At 48.0% G+C, this 13,068-nt stretch overlaps 1 long non-coding RNA gene across 3 annotated transcripts in view; it reads right to left on the bottom strand.

Moving 5' to 3' along the window:
- Nucleotides 1-1,638: 1,638 nt before the first annotated feature.
- The window catches only part of LOC144371779 (uncharacterized), a 38,079-nt gene continuing 26,649 nt past the window's right edge, over nucleotides 1,639-13,068 (bottom strand). For 2 of the 3 annotated variants that reach the window (XR_013431889.1, XR_013431891.1), the window contains 4 exons: nucleotides 12,076-12,163; nucleotides 4,326-4,489; nucleotides 3,225-3,311; nucleotides 1,639-2,483 (listed from right to left, as the gene is read on the bottom strand). This is a non-coding gene — a long non-coding RNA (uncharacterized LOC144371779). The remainder of the gene's footprint in view (nucleotides 2,484-3,224; nucleotides 3,312-4,325; nucleotides 4,490-12,075; nucleotides 12,164-13,068) is intronic. The other variant, XR_013431890.1, reaches the window with a different exon arrangement.

Genomic DNA, 13,068 nt, shown 5'->3' with positions numbered 1-13,068 from the left:
GAGAAGAACTTGGCAAGCAGCCCCCAAGTCAGAGCAGGACTCAGGGCCAAGCTCCCGGGTCGCTTTTCTCCATGGAACTGTGGGCGTAACCTTGATCCCTCTGCCGAGGTAAACAACAGGGTCTGAATTATTTGGTTTGGAAAGGGAAGAGGCCCCAGGGAGACCCAGCGCCGCAGTAATAAATGAAGAACAGAGACGACTGCGCCGAGCCTGCCGCTTCCCCTCCATTAGCGCAAACCCGGGGCATCTCTAAAAGCTAAAAGGCATCACTCTCCTCTCCCCATAGCAGAGACCGGAGTTGCAGAAGCCACAAATCACCAAGAAATGTGCAGAAGAATGTTCACCATTTCTTGGAATGGAAATAATAATAAATAATAATAATCTGTTCTGTGTATTTAGCCAAGACATGTTCTCCAAGGAGCTTTGTACTGAAATTTATCGTTAAGTCCCCGGGGTCTGGATATTTTTTAATTAAAACTTTTATTGGGGAAAACATCCAAATAAAAAAAAAATCCCTCCTGAAGTGAGTTATGTGGAGGGTTGCCGTTTTGCATTTCCTTAGCATTTGTCCTTTTTATTCTAGGTCCGACCTGCTGTGTTAACTGTTGGCTGCATCAAAATGTAACTCAAAGCACCTGTGCTCGCTGCCCTGGAAGAGGGACAGGGAAGGCGTGAAAGTGCACCGTGCAGTTTGAGGGCCAGGTCCTTCAGACACGTGTTATGTTCCTAATTGTCACCATAGCCCTGGGAGCCGCCATGGTGGTAATGACTACTTGCTTCCTAAGTGCTTTCCGGACACCACCTCATTAAATCTGCATGCAGCCCTCGTATGTGAGCTCGCTCAGTGTCCCTGTGTTTCGGATGAGGACATGGAGGCTTGGAGAGGTTCAGAAACAGGAGGAAAATCTCCCAGGTAGAAGCAGGGAGACATGGTTCTTGGGGCACCCGTTCCCCCTTGAAGGAGGAAGGGAACGGGAGATGAGTGGGGACAGGGGAGTGGGTGGGGAAGAAATATGGAAGGGCCATGAGGGAAGGGAAGAGTTCCAGGTGAGGATTCTCCCAGGTGAGGGTTTAAGGACAGGTATGTAATTGAGGTATCACTCTTAGGAGATGCCAGTAGGGACGCTACTGAACAGGCAAGTGGAAGCCAAAGTACCACCTCAGCCTTATCCTGCAGGGGGCGCTCTGGAGAGAACAATATCCCAGTTTGTCCTCCTCCAGGCAATGGAGCTAGATTTTTTAGTTCGCACTCATCTCTGGTTATGGATGCCCTGGGGTTGGGTGGGGTGGGTGAGAACGAAGACAGAAAATTCCTAAGCACTTCCAGCCCTCAATACCTTTGGGGAGTTGCCAATGTCCAGGAGTGCCAGTTATTGGTAGGAGGACAGGCCCACAGATGTGGGGAAGGAACCCAGTAAGGTGTGTTACATGTGGCCACCTCACTAAGAAAGACCCATTCAGATGGCAGATGTGTATAGGATCCATAGTCATAGCTGTGACCCTCATCGCACCCCATATTGGCCACTGACTGCAAAGTCCCCAGGACTGGGTCGTTCTGCTCTGAACACAATTGCCAGCATAGCTGATGTTTCAGTGAGCTTTTCTGCTGCTGTGACTAAAAGACCTGACCAGAACAACTGCAGAGAAGGAAGAGTTTATTTGGGGGTGCATGGTTTCAGAGGTCTCAATCCATAGACAGCTGACTCCATTCCTCGGGGCTCCAGGTGAGGCAGGACATCATGGTGGAAGAGTGTGGTGGAGGGAAGCAGCTCATGTTGATGATCAGAAAGCAGAGATACAAATATAGACCCCAAAGCCACGCCCCCCAATGCCACCTCCTCCAGCCGCACCCCACCTGCTTCCAGTGACCACTCAGTTCATCCCATCAGGGAGCAATTCACTGATTGGGTTAAGGCTCTCACAACCCAATCACTTCTCCTCTGAACCTTCTTGCATGGTCTCATACATGAGCTTTTGGGGGATATCTCACCTCCAAACCATAATAGCCTGTCTCTCCTCCCAAGACACAGCACTGGCCAGGCTGAGGGGATGAGGTCTGGTAATCCACTCAAGCCAGCTGGCCAGAGACCACCATGGCAGAGTCTAGAGACAGAACCTGGGACCGCCTTGTGCCTCTTCTCAAGGCCACAGCCTGCTGAGAGGAGTTGCTGGGTCCTGGTGGCAGACAAATCTCCCTTTTATTTCCAATTGGGTTGAGTGGGTATCTGCCTGGCCATCAGTGTCTAAGAATGGGTGTCATTTCAGACTCTCAACACTACCTGGGACACAGAACCCAGTCACAAGGGCTCCCATCTACACATGTGCACACACACCCCTTTCCCACTCTGCCTGCCAAGGCACCGAAAAACCCATATCACAGCACATACTCACGTTTTTATACTTGTACATGTCGATAGGTATCAATTCCTGCAGTCCTTGGAATAAACCTTCTATGGTGGGACATTTAGGATGCCATGGTGTTGCTATTACAAACAAATAATGTTGAGTAAAAAAAAGGCAAGTTACAAAAGGAAATGTACAGGACTTCCTTTGAAAAAGGTAAAAGCTTCCAAAGGGATGGTGCACATGTTCAAGGACACACATATATGTAGCACAAGCAAAAACTGTACACAGGGTGCTACACCTGCTCTGCATGACACTGACCTTGAAAGGGGAGGGAGAGATGAGTTTGAGCTACATTTGGAAATCTGTATTTTTTTTTTCAATACATGAAAGAAAGAAATGAAGAAATATGGCAAAATGTGATTTATCTGACTTCTGTGGCTCATGGGTATTTCCTACTACTTCCCATCATTTTCTGTATTTGGAATGTTTCTTTATCCTAAGTCATGTTTTAATGATTTTTCTAAAGTTCAACTAAAACTGAATCTCAGCACGCTGATGACCCAACTATTCTACTCCTAAGTATACATTCAATGGAATGTGTACAGATGTTTACCAAAAGACCATACAAAGAACGCTCACTCCAGTGCTATTTGTGATAGCCCCTGACTGACAAACTACCAACCCAGTGCCCATAAATGGTGCAATAAATAGAGGTGTGCTCATGCAAGGGAGCCTTATATGGCAATGAGAATAATCAAACACTATGGCATTCAAAAGCAGCAATGGAGCTCACATATGCTGTGTTGAGCACGGGCATCAGACATACTCTCTGGCTCCTATTTTAGCCAGCTTTTTATTGCTGTGACCAAAATACCTACCACAAACAACTTGGAGGAGGAAAGTTTATTTGGGCTCACAGTGTCAGAGGTCTCTGTCCACAATCAGCTGATTCCATTGCTCTGGGCCTGAGGTAAGGCAGAGAACATCATGGTGGAAAGGAGTGGTAGAAGAAAGCTGCTCAGTTTATGGCAGCCCAGAAGAAGAGAGAGAAAGGAAGGGGTCAAGGGACAAGACATCGTCCCCAAGGGCACACTGCCAATAACCTACTTCCTCCAACTATGTCCTACCTGCCTATAGTTTCCAACACCTCCCAGTAGTCCACTCCGATAATTAGCCCATCAAATGGATTAATCCACTGATGAGGTTAGAGCCCTCAGGATCCAATCATTTCCTAAAGTCCCACTTCTGAACATTGCTACCTTAGGGACCAAGCTTTCAACATACAAGACTTTGGACATTCCAGATCCAAACCACATCTCCTTCTATAGAAAGTTCTAGAACAGGAAAAACTTGGAACACTCTGATGTTACAAATTAGGATAGTGCTTACTCTAAGGCATGTAGGGCCCAAGGCGTCTCTGGGGTACTGATTATGGTTTGTTCTTGATACAGGTGTGGGCTCGTGGGTGTGCTGAATTTGTGACAATTCATCAATGGGCACTTAGGATATGTGCACTTTTCACCAGCATGTTATATTTGAAGAAAATCTATACTTTTTCCAAAAGTAAAAATTGAGGCAATTCAACATTATATGGAGGCCATTGTCAGCCATGAATTCTCAGTTTGAATTAGTCTATTGATCACCAGTGTTGTAACATAATCCATATCGGACATGAAATTATAGACCTGGAATAACCTCTAAGTTGCTGCAGTCATGGGGGGGTGGCAGATGGGGGCTCTGTTAATGGTATTTCACAGGAAGTAGCATTCCCCTCAATGAAATGTCCATTTTAGCCCATATCCCATCAGAAAAGGACTGATCATCCCACCCCAAAGGACTTCAGCTACACCTCCCTTCTCTTGGGCAGTTGGGAAGACCACCATTAGGATCCAAGTGCCCAGGTTAGACAGGAGTTTCTAGGGGGAAAAAACCCACATGCCAAGCCTTCAAAAGAGCAGACTTCTGTAGATACCACCCACCTGCCAAAATGTGGGTCTCACGGGGCTTCCAGCAGGTACTAAGTAATGGAGAAACCAGGCAGATGCAACCTTGAAAGATGATGGCAGCCCATGCACAGCTCACAAGTCTTCCATCTTTCGCCAAGCCTCTGGCAGGCATCACTGATCAATCAATGCCCTTGGCTCTAAGAGACAGAATGAAGCCTCAGACTCTTCTCAATGCCTCTCTGAGTAACCTGGAAGAAGGAGGTCTGGCAAAAAGACCTTACCCTGGGTTACATGGACTGAGCAGTGGATTTGGGGACACAGGATAAGGATTGATTGTGTTTTGAAGAAGAGTTGAAACCAAATATGCAACACACTATTGATCCTCTGGGTTTGATGCATACATTTCTTCTTCTAAATTGAATAATAAACATAGATGCTTTTTATTTTAGAAGACAGACTGCCCTCTTTCAATGGTCCTAACGTAAGTCTCCCCTTTGAACTACTGTCATATTTATGTAGGAGGTGGTGGGACTCACAGCAGCAACCAGGTACATTTTTCCCCCCTGTTGGGGAGAAGCCAGAGAGAAAGATGCTAGAAACTTCTATTTCAAAATTGTGTACCGACTACACCAGAGCAAAACCCTGAGGCTACAGACTCTTTAAAGGTAAAAGTGTTGCCATTTTTTAGGTAGAAACCATTCCAGAAAGAACAGGTTCCCAGTGGACGGGATTGTCACGTTGCACGTGCAGATGCTATTCACATTGTATGTTTTGATATTGGCTTTCTCTGGACCCGTGTGCCATGGGACCCCAGCCATAAATGATTATGGCGATGGCTGCCCATGACCTGCTCCCTGGAAGGAGGCAGAGGAACCAGAGAAGGGTTATCAATCTTCAGGCTCACCTCAAACTGTTCAACCATGAATAAAAAAGAGCTGTGTCTCCTGGTCAACTATTGTCCCTGTGGGGGACGATTCTCCAGGCAGGAGAAGATACAGACCCCACCCCCAAGCCCTTTGTACAATTCCACCAGATTCCTCCTGGCTGTGGCAGAAAGGGGAAGTGCTGAGCAGACAGCCATCTATTATTACATCCCCACCCTGGGACAACTGACAGCCACACGCAGCCACTAGCTCACTGCTGTCTTACCCCGTGGCTCAGATCTGACCATTGAAATGTCTTTTTCCCCATGGCTGAGATGGCAAGCAGAGCCCCTCTCTTAGGGAAAGGTGAAATGCTCACTCGATTGCTGTTAACCTGGCATTTAACCCAACTGGCTCCTGGCTCATGGAGCCCGCAGTTCCCTGATGTGTCTGCATTATACCAGCTCATCCGCCCCTGCCCAGCCCTCCATGCACCCTGGGCTCCTTAGAAACCTACTTCTCCTCATTCCCCCCCCCCCAGCCTTGCCCCTTGTCACAGCCCAGAACTGGACCTGAAAAAGAAATCTCAAAAGAATTTTGCAAATTCCCATTCCATTTCATTCTCTGATTTTATCCCCAGCTCCTGCAGACATTTGTCCTGGGATTATAAACTGAATTCCAAGTTTAGGACACTCTGTCTGGGCTGTGTCCCAAAAGTGAGCAGGTTGCTGACAGGAAAACAGACAGAGGGGTACTTCTCTCCCCAACCCAGCAGGGGGGCCAGGCATTTTCTGCCCTTGAAGCAGGATCAAACTTCTCAGAATTGAGAATCCTTCAGAATGTTCTGTTGAGGAGGAACAAAAATTGGATGAAGTTATAGGTGGGGTCATGCCACACCTGTGCAATGGGGCCGCACCTAGAGCTGAATGGAGGCCCATTAGGGTCAGGCCAGTATGTTTGGTCTTTGATTATATTTCATTGGAAACCATAGAAAGTTCTTGAAGAAGGGAGTATATAACAGAGTGCTATTGGGGGAAGTAAATACCTGAGGATAGGGGACTGGCTTGGGGTTCTGCAATGCCCAAGATAGAGGAAAGGAGGAACTGACCCACAGAAAAACTCTAGAAAGTTCCAAGATGTTAGGGCAAATGTAAACCTGGGCAAGTAAAGAAGCCAAAGCAATAATTTCTCATGAAGCCCACACGAATAAAAGTGTCCCTGTGTTAAAAAGGACACAGTGTTAGGGGGTATCTACCCCAGTCACTTTTTCTCATAAATGAAATTACAAGTCCAGACAAGTAACTTTCCTGAGTTCCAGGTCAGGGGCAGTAGTCTGCTAAGTACTTTCCCACCTTTTCCCTAATAACCCATTGAACCATTTTTTCTGGGATAATGGAATGGCCTAAAGAGGTTTAGAGACTCCCCCTAGGCCAGGGCTGGCAGCCCATCTCCAAATTCAATCAGGGCTCTGAGCTCTTCTGTGCCCTCCATGCCACCTTTTCCAGAGAGAATGGCTTAATCCTTTAGAAAATGGCAAGTACCAGAGAGAAGTGGCCTTGGATTGAGACCAAAGAGGCACAAGACAGAGACAAGCCACCCTAGCACTACCAAGGGCCATCGGGCAATGGCATGGGCCCCTGATGAGAAGAGCCATGTCACCATAAAAATCAATGCCAAGCCACCAGGACATGAAGACTGGGTTTAGCTGTGAGCCCTTTTGGCAAAAAGAGGGCCCATAGCCTGCAACCAGGCACCCCCATAAGAGCTGAAGCACATTCAGAGAGGAGAGAAATCAGGAAGGGCTCACACCAAGCGGGTTCCCTAGCAGCAGAACTGACACGGTTGCCTGTATGCCACAGCTTGGGCCATGTGTTAAAGACCTGGCTCCCAGTGGGTGGCAATACTGGGAGGTGGTAGAACTCTGGAAATTAGAGCTTAGTAGAATAAACTTAGATCATTGGGGAAAAGCCCTTGACGGGGATTTTGGGACCTCAGACCCTCTTTTTCCTCTTTCTTTTTTTAAAAAAAATATTTTTTAGTTGTACTTGGACACAATACCTTTATGTTTATTTATTTTTATGTGGTGCTGAGGATGGAACCCAGAGCCTCACAAGTGCTAGTGGAGCACTCTACCACTGAGCCACAACTCCACCCCCCTCTTTTTCCTCCTTTGCTTTCTGGCTACTAGGAGCTGAGCAGATTTGGTCCATCACATGCTCCTACCATGATACTCTGCCTTATCACAAGCCCAAAAGTAACACAGCCATGTAGCCATCTGACCATGGACGAAAACCTCTCAAACTGTGAGCCAAAAGAAACCTTAGCCAAAATAAACCTTCTCTCTCTCTCTCTCTCTCTCTCTCTCTCTCTCTCTCTCTCTCTCTCTCTCGAGGTGCCAGGGATTGAATTCAGGACTACTCAACCACTGAGTCATATCCCCAGCCCTATTTTAAAATATTTTACTTAGAAACAGGGTCTCTCACTGAGTTGCTTCAGGCCTCACTAAATGACTGAGGCTGGCTCTGAACTTGCGATCCTCCTGTCTCAGCCTCCAGAGCTGCTGGGATGACAGGAGTGTACCACTCTGCCCAGCATCTTTCCTCTTTTTAAATTGATTTTCTCAGGTATTTTTTACAGCAATGGAAAACTGACCAAAGCACTGCATGAGGGATTTATGGAGGTAGAGGTCTCAGGAGAACCCATAGGGGAGTGGAGGACGCCAGAGAGGGCAAGACAACCAGCTAAACAGTGACATAGAGTCCCCTGAAGTCAAGGATGATTGACTGACCAACTGTCCTGATTTTCCCTAAAATGGACAGTCCCCAGAAAACTGGGACAAGTTAGTCACTATACCCCAACCTGACCCCACAGAGAGCTCTGATGCGTGAAAGTCCCCACAGAATTGTCCCTTCCCTGTGAAGCAAGGTGTCCACGTTTTTGTGCTCCTGGTAGAAATCATCCGCCACTCCTCCCCTCCAGCCCCCCAGGCGGGGCGTGCACTCCTCTCTGAGTAAAATGGCACCTCAGGCAGTCCCCTGAGGAGGAGGCAGCTGTGTGTGGATACAAGCCAACATCTGGCCCTGCAGACAGAGGGGCACATCGGCCAGATAAAGGGGATCTGGGTGAGGCACCAACAGTGCCTGCCACTTGAAGGGTTAAATGCCATTAACACCTGTGGGAAGCAACAGAATGAGCCAACTTGCCTGCACACCGCCCCAGCAGAAGCCTCCACGCATGCGCCACTCTGTCAATAAGGACGGGAGTCTCTCTGCTGCCCAGCAAGGGAGGGGAGGAGGGTGGCATTCACGGGCTCCTATTGGGGGCAGTTTGCAGGTTAAGTCAGCTGATTCCAGAGCCTCCCAGTGCTGAGGGCAGTGCTCAAGGCTTTCACTGAAGTCTCTTGATGCTACTCAGCAAAAGGCTCTGGGTTAAATTTGGAGTTCTGCTAACTCTCAACAACGCACAGCACGCTAACTCGTATTTATGCACTCCGAGCGCATCCGACATTTAACTGAGCTTCAATAAAAATGAGAACATGCTCACCCACCCATCACCACCAATCATCTGTCACTTTTTCCAAAATGCAAAGGCTCCCTAGGACTCCTTAGTGAGACATCAAGTTTGATGAAAGTTATTAGTTAATACCTTCGAAAGCAAAGTTATTGTGGAATGCATCGAGGTGTGAAATGCAACACATTGCTACGGTTCATATTAGGTCTCTCTGGGAATTTGTTCAGCAAGCATTTATTGAGCTCCTACTGTACACCAGCTGGCTCAGTGCTGGATACTATGGGTAGAAGATCAATAGCATGAGGTCCCTCTGCTCAGAGAGTTCACAGTCCAGCAGGGAGAATTGGATAGGGAAACAAACTCCAATAAAAGTTCTGGGGAACTACTGGGTGCAGTGGCGCATGCCTGTAATCCCAGCAGCTGGGGAGGCTGAGGCAGGAGGATGCGAGTTCAAAGCCAGCCGCAGCAGTCTAGCGAGGCCATTAAGCAACTCAGTGAGACCCTGTCTCTAAATAAAATACAAAATAGGGCTGGGGATGTGGCTCAGTGGGTAAGCACCCCTGGGTTCAATACCTGGTACCAAAAAAAAAAAAAAACCCAGTTCTGGGGAACTACAGAATTGAATCAGCTATACCCCAAGCAGAGTGTTGGGGGAAGTGAGCATCAGATCTTCACAGATGAATACTTTATCAGACTGAACAAAGACACTGCTAGTTGTTCCCCGGTATCTGTTCTTCTCTCCTTTCTCATTTTTTGTTTCAATAAAAGGACATCTAAAATAAATCTACATTTCCCAGACTTCTTTGCATCTAGATAAGACAGTGTAACTAAGTTTGCTGACCAATGGGATTAAGGTGTACTCTGTGACTTCCAGAGAATGTCTCTAAATGGAAGAACTAAAAAAGTCTTTTACTTCATCCCTGCTTCATTCTTGCCAGAGGCTGGACTGTGGAGGTAATGGCTGGTGCTTGAACAGCCATCCTGGACTGTGAGATAATTATATTGCTAAAGATACTGGAGCAACAAGATGGAAGAAGCCTGGCTCTCTGACAACTTTGTGAAACTGCTTGAACAGCTTTGGGCTGTGAGACTATAACTTCATATACTGAGAAAATAGACTTCTATTGCATTTAAGCCATTGTTATTTTGGATTTTCTGTCATTCATTGCCAAACCTAATCCTAATGGGTGAAAAATTTACGGCAGAGCAATTTCATTCCAAACTCATAGGCTCTGGCTTTGGCTTGTGTGGGTAATTTTTCTTGTTGCTCCCAATTTCCCTTTGGGCCCTCTGCATTTTCTTGCTCAGAGCCCCCGTGGAGAATGCTAGGGTATGCTGACCAGAATCTATTGAATATCAGTCCCTAGGGTTGTCTCACCTAAGGTCATGCTTCTTCCTGATACCCCAACCATCAATGCCCAACTCATGTGAGAGCCTTAGGGAGATCTAAGCCCAACTAATGACCACTTATAGAGTCACTCCTTAGTTCCTCCCCACCCCAGAGCTCAGTCCCAAGGACCTACCCTCATTTTATTGTCCTGCTATTTAAACTCTCATACTCTGCTTCCTATATTTTCCTCCACTCGACCTGCAATGAGGCCTGATTCTTGGCTTGTGGACTCCATTCCTTCTTTCTTCATCTCTTAATAGCAACTTTAATCCAGAGGCCCCAACACCTAAAACATTTCCTGCAATTAGCACCCAATGCAATTAGTACTTAATGTGATCTTTCTGTAATGCTAATGGAAGCCTCTGGGCTGAATCCTGAGCTAGGGTTCCTCTGGCCTTGTCTAAATGGTCCACAGGGAAGTAACTGGGGTAAACTGAGCCCTGAGTGGACCCCAGGGACCCATCTTTGCTTCAGATATGCTACGTGACCTCAGGTCAGCAACTCAACTTCTCTGTGCTTCAAACACTTGAACTAAGAAGTTGAAATCACAGTTCTTACTTTAGAGGACATTTTTGTGACTAAACCAGAGGTTGGCAAACTCTTGGCTCATGGGCTAAATGTGGCTCATGGCCTGTTTTTGTAAATCACATTTGATGGGAATGGAACCACACCCAGTGGTTGACACATTGACTCCAGAGGCTTTCATAATGCAATGGCAGGGTTGAGTAGTTGTGACAGAAACCTATGGCCTGCAAAGCCTAAAGTGTTTACTTTGCAGCCTTCTACAGAAAAAGTTTGCTGACCCCAGTTTTTAACAAAACAAGGATTTGTCCTATCTCTTGTCTCAAATGTTAGGACTGGAGTGTGTCCGTACATTCAATATTTATTGAGCACCTACTAGGTGCAAGGCCCTGTTGTCAACACAGGAGCTGCAGTAACAGAATGAAGCGAACCTGTCCTCTCCCAGACAGGAAAGAAGCAAATAAAGTAGGGACCAGGGGAAGAAGCTGAAAATGTTACAGAAAAACTTAAGGCCAAAGGGCAACTGTAGCCTTCTGTTCCAGGAACAGGGAGAGGAGGGGAGATCCACCTACTTTTGGCCTTTCCCCTGCTCTTCATCAAATGGGGATAATGTGCCCTAATGTCACTTTCTGGATACCTGACACAGGAAGAATTAACTGGCCCTGGAAGCCCTCCCTGTCAGAAATGATCAGCAAGACCTGCAAGATGGTGGTGGCGGGAAGGACTCCTCTCCTAAAAGGGAGTGACCAGAAGTCCCCTGGGCCTGCTCTCTACTTACTCAAGAGCTCCAGGGACTCCAGAGCCATTTCCAGGGCTCCTGAAATCTCCACCACACTCACAGAATGCCTTGGATTGAAGTGGGATGCGCGTCCCTCCTTTTGCACCTGCGGTGACCTTACTTTAAGTAACCCATAGGATGTAGAAGTGACACTCAGGGACATCTAAGGATAGGGCATGTGGCTTTCATCTGGGCCTCAGAACACTCACCCTGGGGGATGCTAGCATCAGGCAAGAAGCCCAGCCACCCCCAGACCACCATGCAGGAGGGTCTGCGTGTGGGCATGCCCACCAACAGCCACCTGGGCTCCAGCTGCCCCATGCATGAGCTATGGTGGACCCCCAGCCCCGTGAAATCGGCCCTGTGTGCCATCTGACTGCAGCTCAAACAGGAGCTGCTCAGCCCAGCCCTTCTCGAATTCCTGGTCCTCAAAATGGTGAGCAAGAAGTTTGAGGATAAGTTTTTGCATAGCAATATCCATCCAGCCACCATTGATTTCAGAGCACGGCTGCCAAGGCCCCGTAGGCACACTAGAACGGGTGGCACCGTGCCCCCCTTCACCTACAAAGAGGCAATTGTCTCCAAAGCAGCTTGGTGCCACCGATCAGCCACCCAGGGTGTCCCAAGCCCTGAGGGACAGCAGACATGGCTGCATTTCTGATCTTTCTCTGAAGTCGGCTCCTCCATGGGGGAGATGGCATGGCAGGGTGGCTCCCGTACCCCATGGGCTGAGCAGCGTCTCATACAACACACAGAGTGGGGGCCACACAGTCCAACGAGGGAGAGATTTATGCTTCTTACTCTCCATCTGCAAAGCAAAACAAAAATAGCTGAAACGCCGGTTTTCTGCTTTATCGGCTCTGTGAATAAGCATATAAATTTCTGTGACATTTCTGGAGGCTTGCTGAAGGGGAAAAAGCCATCCCCCAGGACGCGGCCAGCAGCGGCGGCATATGGTTCGCTGAGAGCCGAAAAAGGTGACTTTGTGGGTAATTTCAGACTCCAGCCAATGCAGCCAATCAACCCTCCGCAGGAAAGCAGGACCACGGGCTCCGGAGGAGGCTCGGATCCCGCAGCCTCTGCCTAGGGCGAGACCAGGCTCTGGGCCTCTGGCGCTGATAGAGAGCCCCCGGGGGACACGCTCCCCCAGGACAAAGCAGACTGTGCGACCTGTGGAAAGACCTGAGTAACCACAGAGGCCCAAAGGAGGCTGATTTCTTTTCCTCTCCTTCGGGCTAGTCCTTCCTCCAGAGAGAACTTGGACAGAAATCTGGAGAAGACATCTCCAGCCCTGCAGTGGGGGGGGGGGAGCAGCCCTAGCATAGAATCTGCATCAGCCTGGAGGGAGGCAGCTGCCGCCCCCCCCCTCCAGGATGCAGAAAAGATGCAACCTGTTTGCAGTTCAAGGAAGTAGAAAAGGCCAGGAAAGTATTGTGCTTAGTCCACTCCAAATTCCACAATGAGATGCATTCTTGTGGCTTAAAGCAAACAAGGACTTTGTCCCCTTTTAGGTTTGAATGATGCTTTTCCTTGGAGTACATTCATGTTTTGGTTCCCTATCAGTCACCTACACTTTAGTATAAATGAATGGATTAGAAACTACCCTGGAAGTTAATAGTAAAAGAGAGGGAAAGACATCAGCCGTCTCCCTCCAGGCTGATGCAGATTCTATGCTAGGGTTGCTCTCCCCCTGCAGGGCTGGAGATGTCTTCT

The sequence above is a fragment of the Ictidomys tridecemlineatus genome, chromosome X (genome assembly GCF_052094955.1).
Source record: "Ictidomys tridecemlineatus isolate mIctTri1 chromosome X, mIctTri1.hap1, whole genome shotgun sequence".
Lineage (NCBI taxonomy): Eukaryota > Metazoa > Chordata > Mammalia > Rodentia > Sciuridae > Ictidomys > Ictidomys tridecemlineatus.
This window is presented reverse-complemented; position numbering and strand designations above follow the sequence as displayed.